At 53.2% G+C, this 14,699-nt stretch overlaps 1 protein-coding gene across 3 annotated transcripts in view; it reads right to left on the bottom strand.

Annotated features, from left to right (window-relative positions):
• acadsb (acyl-CoA dehydrogenase short/branched chain) overlaps nucleotides 1-14,699 on the bottom strand; it is an 80,646-nt gene that overhangs the window by 64,912 nt on the left and 1,035 nt on the right. The window lies entirely within an intron of this gene.

Below are 14,699 nucleotides of genomic sequence, written 5' to 3'. Positions count from 1 at the left end.
TCCCGTCCATGGTTCCACTCACCACACAAACATTCCATGCAGTGTCACGTGTCACTCTCTCCATCTGTTTCTGTGCAGAAGTCTGCTCACATCAGCAGGGAGAGGTCCCAGACCTGGGGTGAGTGGTCCATATTAGGCCCCTCACTCACTCACTCTGAGGAGCATGCCATTGCGCTAACTGGTGAGGATGGCGGCAAACGCACACCTGAGAATCCTGCACCACATCATCCCTCTCTCAACGCAACTGAGTGCTCTCTCTTTCCTGCGTTTGACTCTGCTGCCATGCACTAATTATCTCTACTTTGGTTCACAGGGAGCTCTGCCAAGAGACTCACACCCTCAGCCAGTCAGTCCTTCAGCTCCATCCACGTCCTCACCTCCAGCCAAGAGGATACCTCCATTGAAGAGCTAGAAGTAAGCAGCCTGGAAGACCTGTCACAGCGTTTACCCACGCCCACCACCAGCAAGGAGACACACCTCGGCGGGACCTAAATCTAGAGCAGGCTCGGGTTCACAATCTGGTGGTCACTGCTTGGACCATCGTCCGCAGTGGGAGGCGGCAGGTTCAGCTGAGTTCCCCGAGTACTCGGAGGACTGCTGGGGAAGAGGCATCTGTGAGTTCCAAGTCAGATGACGAACCTCTGGATTAGGCCTTCCAACTCATCCTGGAGAGTCAGCAAAACGTGGGGGAACATCATGCAGAGCTGCTAGAAGCCCTCAACAGAGCAGCTCATGATCGGCGGAATGCATCCACCTACTCGCTGATGAAATGGTGCCCATATGTGTGCGTATGGAGGTCTCATGGGGAGGATGGCGAATACTATGGAGACCCTGGTCCAGCGAACACACATGTGCGCAGACCTGCAGTCCATCGCAGTAGCCGTGGGTGAGCTTCTGCGGTGGCAACAAGAGGGGGAAACGGGGCACCTCGGCACACCTCCAGGTGCTCCTTCCCCTTAACCAGTCAGGTCCTTATGCACCCGAAGGGAGGAGGTGTGGCAGCTGTACACCACCTGGGTCATCCATTCAGAAATCAGAGGCTGTCCACTCCCTCTGAGTCCACTTCACCTGTGAGACCCTCATTCTCATCCACTATCACTGCAGAGGGAGCACCTGGCCCACGAGTGATTCTGGAGGGGAGAAGGGAGTGTGTGGCAGGGCTTTTTGGAGCCTCATGCAAGTACTCTCCCACACATATGGATCCTTCCCATTTCACACGCACCTCAGCGTCCTGTGTATTTTCAACGCTGCCTGCTGGGGTTCGTTTTCAGTTGTCCACCTAAGCTGACATGCATCGCTGCCACCCACTGATCATACTCCCATGCAGCATCTGATCTCACCCACCATGACTCTCCTTTCACTTTAGATATAATTTGGTTTTATTTTCGCTCCTCCATCCTTCCCCCCACCCCAATCACCCATTTCCTTTCCCCCCAAAAGTTGACCCCCCTGGCATCACCTTCCACCTTCCCTCCATGCCATAACGCTTTTCCTTTGGGGATATCCTGGTGTATGTGCACATTCCCTTCCTTCCTGAAAATACCTCCTCCTTCCCAATCCCAAGGTCTGTGACTGCCTCCAAGTCCCCACCAACCACCTCACCATCCCATCCACCGTTATCATCGAACCCTCATCCTACCACCTCACCTTGCCCTTGGTCATCCTCACCATTCCCTCATACCATGCCCACCCTCAGTTCAATCCCCAGGAGGCAACGATGGGCCCATCCGACCCCTCCCTTACATGTTGACCTGGACATCAGCCCCCCGCTCCCCCCACTGGACCCTTTCCCCCTGGAATCCTCCCACTGGCCTCCAGACTCCCCATCCCCACTTAGTTTCTCCCCTTTCCTGACTCCCTCCCCACATCTCTGCACTCCTTACTCCCCCTGGACTCCCTTTACCTTTTCCCTCCCCCGGCACTCCTCCCCCCCCCCCCACCGGACCCTCCGACCTCCCTCCTCCTCCCCACTCCCCCCACCACCGGACTCCCTCCAATCTCCCTCACCCCCCCCCCACCTCCGGACTCCCTCCAATCTCCACCCCCACCCCTCGACTCCCTCCAATCTCCCTCACACCCCCCCCACCTCTGGACTCCCTCCAATCTCCCCCCCACCCCCCCGACTCCCTCCTATCTCCCCCCCCACCCCCCCGACTCCCTCCAATCTCCCCCCCCACCCCCCGCTCCCTCCAATCTCCCCCCCCACCCCCCGACTCCCTCCAATCTCCCCCCCCACCCCCCGCTCCCTCCAATCTCCCCCCCCCACCCCCCGACTCCCTCCAATCTCCCCCCCACCCCCCGACTCCCTCCAATCTCCTCCCCCCCGACCCGACTCCCTCCAATCTCCCCCCCCACCCGACTCCCTCCAATCTCTCCCCCCCCGTCCCCACCCGACTCCCTCCGATCCCCCCCCGCCCCACCCGACTCCCTCCGATCCCACCCCCCGCCCCACCCGACTCCCTCCGATCCCCCCCCCGCCCCACCCGACTCCCTCCGATCCACCCCCCCCGCCCCACCCGACTCCCTCCGATCCACCCCCCGCCCCACCCGACTCCCTCCGATCCACCCCCCCCGCCCCACCCGACTCCCTCCGATCCACCCCCCCGCCCCACCCGACTCCCTCCGATCCACCCCCCCCTGCCCCACCCGACTCCCTCCGATCCCCCCCCCACCCGACTCCCTCCGATCTCTCCCCCCACCCCCCCGCCCCACCCGACACCCGACTCCCTCCGATCCCCCCCCCCGCCCCACCCGACTCCCTCCAATCCACCCCCCCGCCCCACCCGACTCCCTCCAATCCCCCCCCCCCCACCCGACTCCCTCCAATCCCCCCACCCCCGCCCCACCCGACTCCCTCCAATCCCCCCCCCCCGCCCTCACCCGACTCCCTCCAATCTCCCCGCCCTCACCCGACTCCCTCCAATCTCCCCGCCCTCACCCGACTCCCTCCAATCTCTCCCCCCACCCGACTCCCTCCGATCCACCCCCCCCGCCCCACCCGACTCCCTCCGATCCACCCCCCCCTGCCCCACCCGACTCCCTCCGATCCCCCCCCCCACCCGACTCCCTCCGATCTCTCCCCCCACCCCCCGCCCCACCCGACTCCCTCCGATCCCCCCCCCCGCCCCACCCGACTCCCTCCGATCCACCCCCCCGCCCCACCCGACTCCCTCCAATCCCCCCCCCCCGACCCGACTCCCTCCAATCCCCCCCCCCCGCCCCACCCGACTCCCTCCAATCCCCCCCCCCGCCCCACCCGACTCCCTCCAATCCCCCCCCCCGCCCTCACCCGACTCCCTCCAATCTCCCCGCCCTCACCCGACTCCCTCCAATCTCCCCGCCCTCACCCGACTCCCTCCAATCTCTCCCCCACCCGACTCCCTCCAATCTCTCCCCCCCCGCCCCACCCGACTCCCTCCAATCCCTCCCCCCACCCGACTCCCTCCAATCTCTCCCCCCCTCCCCCCACCCGACTCCCTCCAATCTCTCCCCCCCTCCCCCCACCCGACTCCCTCCAATCTCTCCCCCCCTCCCCCCACCCGACTCCCTCCAATCTCTCCCCCCCTCCCCCCACCCGACTCCCTCCAATCTCTCCCCCCTCCCCCCCACCCGACTCCCTCCAATCTCCCCCCCCTCCCCCCACCCGACTCCCTCCAATCTCCCCCCCCCTCCCCCCACCCGACTCCCTCCAATCTCCCCCCCCCTCCCCCCACCCGACTCCCTCCAATCTCTCCCCCCCTCCCGACTCCCTCCAATCTCTCCCCCCCTCCCCCACCCGACTCCCTCCAATCTCTCCCCCCCTCCCCCCACCCGACTCCCTCCAATCTCTCCCCCCCTCCCCCCACCCGACTCCCTCCAATCTCTCCCCCCCTCCCCCCACCCGACTCCCTCCAATCTCTCCCCCCCTCCCCCCACCCGACTCCCTCCAATCTCTCCCCCCCGACTCCCTCCAATCTCTCCCCCCTCTCCCCACCCGACTCCCTCCAATCTCCCCCCCCCCTCCCCCCACCCGACTCCCTCCAATCTCTCCCCCCACCCGACTCCATCCAATCTCTCCCCCCCTCCCCCCACCCGACTCCCTCCAATCTCTCCCCCCCTCCCCCCACCCGACTCCCTCCAATCTCTCCCCCCCTCCCCCCACCCGACTCCCTCCAATCTCTCCCCCCCTCCCCCCACCCGACTCCCTCCAATCTCTCCCCCCCTCCCCCCACCCGACTCCCTCCAATCTCTCCCCCCCTCCCCCCACCCGACTCCCTCCAATCTCTCCCCCCCTCCCCCCACCCGACTCCCTCCAATCTCTCCCCCCCTCCCCCCACCCGACTCCCTCCAATCCCTCCCCCCACCCGACTCCCTCCAATCTCTCCCCCCCTCCCCCCACCCGACTCCCTCCAATCTCTCCCCCCATCCCCCCACCCGACTCCCTCCAATCTCTGTACTCCTCTTAACACCTTCCACTCCCCTTACACCTATCTCCCCAGTTGCCATCTTTCCCCCCCCTTCTTCCCTCATTCTCCCTCCCCCTGACACCTTCATTCGTCCCCTCCCAACCTCGCTCCTCCCCTACCTAGACCTCCCTCGATCATCATCCATTGTGAGCATTAATGGTGACTTTCCAACTTCGGTGAGCTGCTTCGCTGGTTCTACTAACCATGTCCATGAGAATCCACCCAGCATGCCATGGACCTAGCTCCTCCAGTGTTCCGTTGGCGTCGGGCTCCAGCATCTTCTGCTCCTCGGATGTCTGCAACGTGAGCAAGCCCTAGCAGCAAGTCCCGACTTCTGCATGTCACACTTGTCAAGACTTGGCGTGTTTTCCCGCTGACGTAGGTGGGCGATCCAGCAGGCTGGCCTAATAATGATATGCTGATGTATTACAATGAGGCTCCTGGTGTCTGATGGCAGGGAACATGGCCCACCATCGACAGGCTGAGCAGATGAACACAAACTGCTTTCACGATGTTGTGAAACCGATTTTTGGCCTTCTCGCCATATTGTCCGCTCGCACCACTGAACACACCTGATGCCAGCCGGCACAATCGATTCCACCCAAGGGTGCGGTGGGGGGGGGGGGGGGGGGGGCTGTGTGTGTGTGCAGGGATGCCCTGTACTGGGTACAGAATCTGGCAAGTCTGGGGATGAGGAAGCCCTTAACAGTAGGGCCTCATTTAAATAAATCACTCCAGACTCATGTTCAAAAGCAATCCAGAATTACTACTTAGATAAAAGCAAAAAGCTGCAGATGCTGGAAATCCAAGACAAAAACAAAAATACCTGGAAAAACTCAGGTCTGGCAGCATCTGCGGAGAGGAACACAGTTAAGGTTTCGAGTCCGTATGACTCTTCAATAGAACTAAGTAAAAATAGAAAAGAGGTGAAATATAAGCTGGTTTAAGGAGGGAGTGGGACAGGTAGGGCTGAATAGAGGGCCAGTAATAGGTGGAGATAGCCAAAAGATGTCATAGACAAAAGGACAAAGAGGTGTCGAAGGTGGTGACATTATCTAAGGAATGTGCTAATTAAGGGTAGAAAGCAGGACAAGCAAGGTACAGATTGTTTCCAGGACTGTCACTGACCTCATCTCCTCTGGAGATCTTCCTCCCACAGCTTCCAACCTGATAGTCACCCAACCTCTGACGGCCCGCTTCTACCTCCTACCCAAAATCCACAAACAGAACTGTCCCGGCAGACCGATTGTGTCAGCCTGTTCCTGCCCCACGGAACTCATTTCTCGTTATCTTGACTCCCTTCTCTCTCCCCTTGTCTAGTCCCTTCCCACCTACATCCGTGATTCCTCTGACACCTTACGTCACATCAACAATTTCCAGTTCCATGGCCCCAACCACTTCCTCTTGACCATGGACGTCCAATCCTTCTACACCTCCATCCCCCACCAGGATGGTCTGAGGGCCCTTAGCTTCTTCCTTGAACAGAGGCCCGAACAATCCCCATCCACCACTACTCTCCTCCATCTGGCTGAACTTGTTCTCACACTGAACAATTTCTCCTTTAACTCCTCTCACTTCCTCCAAATAAAAGGTGTGACTATGAGTACCCGCATGGGCCCCAGCTATGCCTGTCTCTTTATGGGGTATCTCTTGTAGAGTTAAAACAATTAACTAAATTAACAATAACAAGGAAAAAATCAAGACCAGCCCCCTCTTTATGGGGTATGTGGAACATTCCTTGTTCCAATCCTACTCCGGCCCCCTCCCACAACTCTTTCTCCGGTACATCGATGATTACTTCGGTGCGGCTTCATGCTCTCGTCGGGACCTAGAAAAATTTATTAATTTTGCTTCCAATCTCCACCCCTCCATCATTTTCACATGGTCCATCTCTGGCACTTCCCTTCCCTTCCTTGACCTCTGTCTCAATTTCTGATGATAGACTGTCCACCAATATCCATTACAAGACTACCGACTCCCACAGCTACTTCGACTACAGCTCCTCACACCCCGCTTCCTGTAAGGACTCCATCCCATTCTCTCAGTTCCTTCGCCTCCGTCGCATCTGTTCTGATGATGCTACCTTCAAAAACAGTTCCTCTGACATGTCCTCCTTCCTTCTTCCTTAACCGAGGTTTTCCACCCACGGTCGTTGACAGGGCCCTCAACCGTGTTCGGCCCATCTCCCGCACATCCGCCCTCACGCCTTCTCCTCCCTCCCAGAAACATGATAGGGTCCCCCTTGTCCTCACTTATCACCCCACCAGCCTCCGCATTCAAAGGATCATGCTCCGCCATTTCCGCCAACTCCAGCATGATGCCACCACCAAACACATCTTCCCTCCACCCCCCCTGGCGGCATTCCGTAGCGATCATTCTCTGCAGGACACCCTGGTCCACTCCCCCATCACCCCCTACTCCTCTCCTCCATCACCCCTTACTCCTCAACCCCCACCTATGGCACCACCCCATGCCCACGCAGAAGATGCAATACCTGCCCCTTCACTTCCTCTCTCCTCACCATCCAAAGGCCCAAACACTCCTTTCAAGTGAAGCAGCATTTCACTTGCATTTCCCCTAACTTAGTCTACTGCATTTGTTGCTCCCAATGCGGTCTCCTCTACATTGGAGAGACCAAATGCAAACTGGGCGACCGCTTTGCAGAACACCTGCGGTCTGTCCGCAAGAAACACCCAAACTTCCCTGTCGCTTGCCATTTTAACACTCCACCCTGCTCTCTTGCCCACACGTCTGTCCTTGGCTTGCTGCATTGTTCCAGTGAAGCCCAACGCAAACTGGAGGAACAGCACCTCATCTTCTGACTAGGCACTTTACAGCCTTCCGGGCGGAATATTGAATTCAACAACTTTAGATCTTAAACTCCCTCCTCCATCCCCACCCCCTTTCCGTTTCTTCCCCCTCCCTTTTGTTTTTTCCAACAATTTATATAGATTTTTCTTTTCCCACCTATTTCCATTATTTTTAAATCTATAACTATAATACCCTGTCAGTCTTTCCACCCCACCCCCACTAGAGCTGTACTTTGAGTGTCCTGTCATCCATTCTTAATTAGCACATTCTCTTAGATAATATCACCACCTTTAACACCTCTCTGTTCCTTTGTCTGTAACATCTTTTGATTATCTGATCCTATCACTGCTTGCTTGTCCCTACAACCACCGCCCCCCCCACAACTTCTCTCCGCTGCCCCCCCCCACCTCCACCCCACCTCCACCCCATCTTAAACCAGCTTATATTTCGCCCCTCTCCTAACTTCACTCAGTTCTGCTGAAGGGTCATGAGGACTCGAAACGTCAACTCTTTTCTTCTCCGCCGATGCTGCCAGACCTGCTGAGTTTTTCCAGGTATTCTGTTTTTGTTTTGGATTTCCAGCATCCGCAGTAGTTTTTTGTTTTTATATTTATTAAGGTTCAGATAGCCCTAGTGGGGGTGGGGTGGGGTGAAGGAATAATGGATGGAAATACATTTAAAAATAATGAAAATAGGTGGGGAGGGAAGATGCATCATTGCTGGTGGGGTGATAAGTGAGGAAAAGGGGTACCCTATCATGGTTCTGGGAGGGAGAGGAAGGTGGGTATCTCTACGGAATGCCACCAGGGGGAGTGAAGGGAAGATGTGTTTTGTGGTGGCATCATGCTGGAGTTGGCAGAAATGGCAGAGGATGATCCTTTGAATGCGGAGGCTGGTGGGGTGATAAGTGAGGACAAGGGGTACCCTATCATGGTTCTGGGAGGGAGAGGAAGGTGTGAGGGCGGATGTGCGGGAGATGGGCCGGACACGGTTGAGAGCCCTGTCAACCACCGTGGGTGGAAAACCTCGGTTAAGGAAGACATGTCAGAGGAACTGTTTTTGAAAGTGGCATCATTAGAACAGACGGAGGCGAAGGAACTGAGAGAATGGGATGAAGTCCTTACAGGAAGCGGGGTGTGAGGAGCTGTAGTTGAGGTAGCTGTGGGAGTCGGTAGGGTTGTAATGAATATTGGTGGACAGTCTATCACCATAAATTGAGACAGAGAGGTCAAGGAAGGGAAGTGTCAGAGACGGACCATGTGAAAATGATGGAGGGGTGGAAATCGGAAGCAAAATTAATAAATTTTTCCAGGTCCAAACGAGAGCATGAAGCAGCACCGAAGTAATCATCGATGTGCCGGAGTAGGACTGGAACAAGGAATGTTCCACATACCCCATAAAGAGACAGGCATAACTGGGGCCCTTGCGGGTACCTTTTACCACATCTTTTATTTGAAGGAAGCGAGAGGAGTTTAAGGAGAAGTTGTTCAGTGAGAGTACAAGTTCAGCCAGACGGAGGAGAGTAATGGTAGATGGGGATTGTTCGGGTCTCTGTTTGAGGAAGAAGCGGAGAGCCATCAGACCATCCCAGTGGGGGATGGAGGTGTAGAGGGATTGGACGTCCATGGTGAAGAGGAGGCGGTTGGGGCCAGGGAACTGGAAATTGTTGATATGATGAAGGGTGTCAGAGGAATCACGGATGTAGGTGGGAAGGGACTGGACAAGGGGAGAGAGAAGGGAGTCAAGATAACGAGAAATGAGTTCTGTGGGGCAGGAACAGGCTGACACGATCGGTCTGCTGGGACAGTCCTGTTTGTGGATTTTGGGTAGGAGGTAGAAGCGGGTCGTCCAAGGTTGGGAGACTATGAGGTTGGAAGCTGTGGAAGGAAGATCTCCAGAGGAGATGAGGTCAGTGACAGTCCTGGAAACAATGGCTTGATGTTCAGTGGTGGGGTCATGATCCAGGGGGAGGTAGGAGGAAGTGTCTGCGAGTTGACGCTCAGCCTCTGCGAGGTAGAGGTCAGTGCGCCAGATAACAACAGCACCACCCTTGTCAGCAGGTTTGATGACAATGTAAGGGTTGGACCTGAGAGAACAGAGTGCAGCAGGTTCAGAAAGAGACAGGTTAGAGTGGGTGAGAGGAGCAGAGAAATTGAGACGACTAATGTCACGCCGACAGTTCTCAATGAAAAGATCAAGTGAAGGTAAGAATCCAGATGGTGGGCAGAGGCAGAAATTAGAGGCAGGAGGCTACTAACAGAGGTCCATGGGAATGGTTCCGTGAAGTTAGTTGGGGGTGGGGGGTAGGCAGTGAGATCAATGAGCCTAACACATGAAAGTGTCATAATAACACTAAAATGCCTTGAAGGAACTCCCTTCATAATGAATATCCCAACAGTAACCTAGGTATCATTGGTGCTGTGGATAACATGAACAAATATCAATTTAAAAAGCCACAGTATCAGTAAGAATATCAGGTACTACAATAAGCTATAAAACACTGCTGTGAAGAATGCTATTTCTGGACCAAACAGTGATGGCAAATATTTATTTTCAGATATTCTATTGGATAACTTTTAAATGCCATAATTTGAATGGGGGTGGAGCAGGAAAAGGTTCTCCTCTATTTAAAATGCGCATTTACATTACAACTCAGTGTCATATTAGTGTGAAGTCAATAGAGATTGACCTCTACCTCGTGGAGGCTGAGCGTCAACTCGCAGACACTTCCTCCTACCTTTCCCTGGACCATGACCACTGAACATCAAGCCATTGTTTCCAGGACTGTCACTGACCTCATCTCCTCTGGAGATCTTCCTCCCACAGCCTCCAACCTGATAGTGTCCCAACCTCGGACGGCCCGCTTCTACCTCCTACCCAAAATCCACAAACAGGACTGTCCCGGCAGACCAATCGTGTCAACCTGTTCCTGGCCCACGGAACTCATTTCTCGTTATCTTGACTCCCTTCTCTCTCCCATTGTCCAGTCCCTTCCCACCTACATCCGTGATTCCTCTGACACCTTACGTCACATCAACAATTTCCAGCTCCATGGCCCCAACAGCCTCCTCTTCACCATGGACGTCCAATCCCTCTAAACCTCCATCCCCCACCAGGATGGTCTGAGGGCCCTTAGCTTCTTCCTTGAACAGAGGCCCGAACAATCCCCATCCACCACTACTCTCCTCCGCCTGGCTGAACTTGTTCTCACACTGAACAATTTCTCCTTTAACTCCTCTCACTTCCTCCAAATAAAAAGGTATGGCTATGGGTACCCGCATGGGCCCCAGCTATGCCTGTCTCTTTATGGGGTATGTGGAACATTCCTTGTTCCAGTCCTACTCCGGCCCTCTCCCACAACTCTTTCTCCGGTACATCGATGATTACTTCGGTGCGGCTTCATGCTCTCGTCGGGACCTGGAAAAATTTATTAATTTTGCTTCCAATCTCCACCTCTCCATCATTTTCACATGGTCTATCTCTGACACTTCCCTTCCCTTCCTTGACCTCTGTCTCAATTTCTGATGATAGACTGTCCACCAATATCCATTACAAGCCTACCGACTCCCACAGCTACCTCGACTACAGCTCCTCACACCCTGCTTCCTGTAAGGACTCCAACCCATTCTCTCAGTTCCTTCGCCTCCGTCGCATCTGTTCTGATGATGCTACCTTCAAAAACAGTTCCTCTGACATGTCCTCCTTCTTCCTTAACCGAGGTTTTCCACCCACGGTCGTTGACAGGGCCCTCAACTGTGTCCGGCCCATATCCCGCGCATCCGCCCTCACGCCTTCTCCTCCCTCCCAGAAACATGATAGTGCCCCCTTATCACCCCATCAGCCTCCGCATTCAAAGGATCATCCTCTGCCATTTCCGCCAACTCCAGCATGATGCCACCACCAAACACATCTTCCCTTCACCCCTCTGGCGGCATTCCGTAGGGATCATTCCCTCCGGGACACCCTGGTCCACTCCTCCATCACCCCCTACTCCTCAACCCCCACCTACGGCACCTCCCCATGCATACGCAAAAGATGCAACACCTGCCCCTTCACTTCCTCTCTCCTCACCGTCCAAGGGCCCAAACACTCCTTTCAAGTGAAGCAGCATTTCACTTGCATTTCCCCCAACTTAGTCTACTGCATTCGTTGCTCCCAATGCAGTCTCCTCTACATTGGAGAGACCAAATACAAACTGGGCGACCGCTTTGCAGAACACCTGCGGTCTGTCCGCAAGAATGACCCAAACCTCCCTGTCGCTTGCCATTTTAAACACTCCACCCTGCTCTCTTGCCCACATGTCTATCGTTGGCTTGCTGCATTGTTAGTGAAGCTCAACGCAAACTGGAGGAACAGCACCTCATCTTCCGACTAGGCACTTTATAGCCTTCCGGACCGAATATTGAATTCAACAACTTTAGATCTTGAACTCCCTCCTCCATCCCCACCCCCTTTCCGTTTCTTCCCCCTCCCTTTTATTTTTTCCAATAATTTATATAGATTTTTCTTTTCCCACCTATTTCCATTATTTTTAAATTTATACCTTTTATGCCCTGTTAGTCTTATTTCACCCCACCCCCACTAAAGCTGTTCCTTGTGTGTCCTGCCATCCATTCTTAATTAGCACATTCTTTTATAATATCACCATCTTCAACACCTCTTTGTTCTTTTGTCTGTGACATCTTTTGATTATCTGCTCCTATCACTGCTTGCTTGTCCCTACAACCAACCCCCCTCCTCCCCACTTCTCTCCCCTCACCCCCCCACCTTAAACCAGCTTATATTTCACCCCTCTCCTAATTTTACTCAGTTCTATTGAAGGGTCATGAGGACTCGAAACGTCAACTTTATTCTTCTCCGCCGATGCTGCCAGACCTGCTGAGTTTTTCCAGGTAATTCTGTTTTTGTGTTAGAGATTGACCAAATCCTTGAAAGGGATGAGACATTGTACGTTAGCATCAAACCAATTTAGGAGTCTTAGTAGAAGTTAATTGCAAGCCTGGTTTTAGAAAAAGTACAAAATTTAAACCTGTCCCATTGCCTTCTCTGCCAGATGCAAAAAACTTCTCATGAAGTGTTAAGGGCTAATTTCTATTTAAAGTCTAGTTTTTTATTTAATTTAGCGATTAACTGAAACTTAGTCCTTAAGCTAAGAGAAAGTAAGTTTTAGTCCAGCATTAAAACAGGAGTATACAAGCTCTCAGAGCAGCTACAGCTAGTTAATTAGGTAGCTAGCTGAAGCTTGAACGGACTCGAAACTTTAACTGTGTTCCTCTACACAGATGCTGCCAAACCTGCTGAGTTTTTCCAGGTATTTTTATTTTTGTATTGGATTTCCAGCATCCGCAGTTTTTTGCTTTTATCTTGAAGCTTGAATCAGTTGTTCTTCAGGGAGCATGAAAAGAGGCCTACCTCAGTGCTACAATGTTTGTACTGAGAGTACTGCTTTGGGCGCACAGAGTGTAAAATGGGAGTTTGGGGAAGGAGTTTTTAAAAACTTTTTTTCAGCCTCCAGTAGTTGGCTCTCACTTTGGCACAATTGAAGGAGCTGATTGGTGAGCAACTGGTAAGTTATTCTAATTATACCAATTGTAATAAATAGTTTGTAAAGTTATGGCAGGTCAGCTTGGCTGAGTGGACCTTTCCAGCTGTAGTATGTGGGATGCACCATGTGTCCTAGATGAACATATCTACAGGAAGTGTCACTGGCTGCAGAAACTTGAGCTCTGGGTTTTGGAACTCTATCAGTGGCTGGAGTCATTGTTGTGCTTCTGAGAGGCAGAGAATTATGTGGATAGCATGGTTAGGGAGGTGGACATATGAACTAGGAGTAGGCCACTTGGCCCCTCAAGCCTCCACCATTCAGTAAGATCATGACTGATCTGATTGTAACCTCAACCCCACATTCCTGCCTACCGCACCCCCCGCCACCCCCCACCCCTCCCTACTTCTGTAATCAATTCCCCTCATAAACATTAACATTCTACTAGCTTTCCTAGTTACTTGCTGTACTTGCATACTAGCCTTTTGTGATTCATGCACTAGGACACCCAGATCCCTCTGAATCTCAGAGCTCTGCAAGCTCTCACATTTACATAATAAGCTTTTTTTATACTTCCTACTAAAATAGACAATTTCATTTTTGCCCACATTATACTCCATTTGCCAGATCTTTGGCCACTCACTTAACCCATGTCCCTTTGCAGCCTCCTTATGTCCTCTTCACAATTTACTTTCCCACCTATCTGTGTTGTCAGCAAATTTAGCCACCATACCTTTGGTCCCTTCATCCAAGTCATTAATATAAATTGTAAAAAGTTGAGGCCCGAGCATTGATCCCTGTGGCACACCACTCATCACATCCTGCCAATCAGAAAAAAGACCCTTTATGCCAACTTCCTATTAGCTAAACAATCTTCTATCCATGCCAATATATAAGCCCCTACACCAGGAGCTTCTAGTTTCCACAATATCCTTTGATGTGGCACCTTATCAAATGCCTTCTGGAAATCCAAGTACAGTGCAGCCACCGGTGCCCCTTTATCAACAGCAAAAGAGAGTCCTTCCTTGAAGGACTCAAATAAATTGGTTAAACCAGATTTCCCTTTAACAAAACCATGTTGACTCTGCCTGCCCTGCTATCAAATCTTTAATAACAGCTTCTAACATTTTCCCTCTGACAGATGCTAGGCTAACTGGTCACACTGCAGGTTAGGAATGTACAGGCAGAAAGGGAATGGGTGACTGCCAGGCAGTCTAAGAGAATCAGGTGGGTAGTGCAGGAGTCCCTTGACTCTATCTTGCTTGCTTTTCCATTTTGGATACTGGTGAAGACAATGGTCCCTTGAGGGCTCAGCTGCATAGGAGGGGAGGAAGAAGAGTGGAAGAGCAGCAATGATGGGGGATTCCATAATCAGGGGATTAGACAGGTGTTTCTACAGCAGTAAATGTGAATTCAGGATGGTGTTGCCTCCTGGTGCCAGGGTCAAGGATGTCACTGAGAAAAAGAGGTCCTGTAGTCAGAGAGAGGGTGAACAACCAGAGGTTGTGGTCCACATTGGTACCAATGACAGGTAGCAAGCAGGGGAGGTCCTGAAAGCAGATTTTAGGGGTGGAAATTAAAAAGCAGGACCTCAGCAGTAATCTCAGGATTACTCCCAGTGTCAAGCTAGTGAGTATAGGAATAGGAGGATTGATCGACTGAACACATGGCTGGAGAATTCGTGTAGGAGGGAGGGCATCAGATTTGAGGCACTGGGACTGGTTCTGGAACAGGTGGGACCTGTACAAGATGGAGAAGTTACACCTTAACAGACTGGGTCTAATATCATTGCAGGGAAATTCGCTAGTGCTGTTGGGAGGGTTTAAACTAGTTTGTTAGGGCTATCCATTCTCTATTTGTTTCACCTATTACTTCTAAAAGTCAATTCAACCATTCCAAAA

Source organism: Cetorhinus maximus, chromosome 20 (assembly GCF_964194155.1).
Source record: "Cetorhinus maximus chromosome 20, sCetMax3.hap1.1, whole genome shotgun sequence".
Lineage (NCBI taxonomy): Eukaryota > Metazoa > Chordata > Chondrichthyes > Lamniformes > Cetorhinidae > Cetorhinus > Cetorhinus maximus.
Note: the sequence above shows the minus strand (reverse complement) of the source record. Positions and strands in the feature narration are given on the sequence as shown.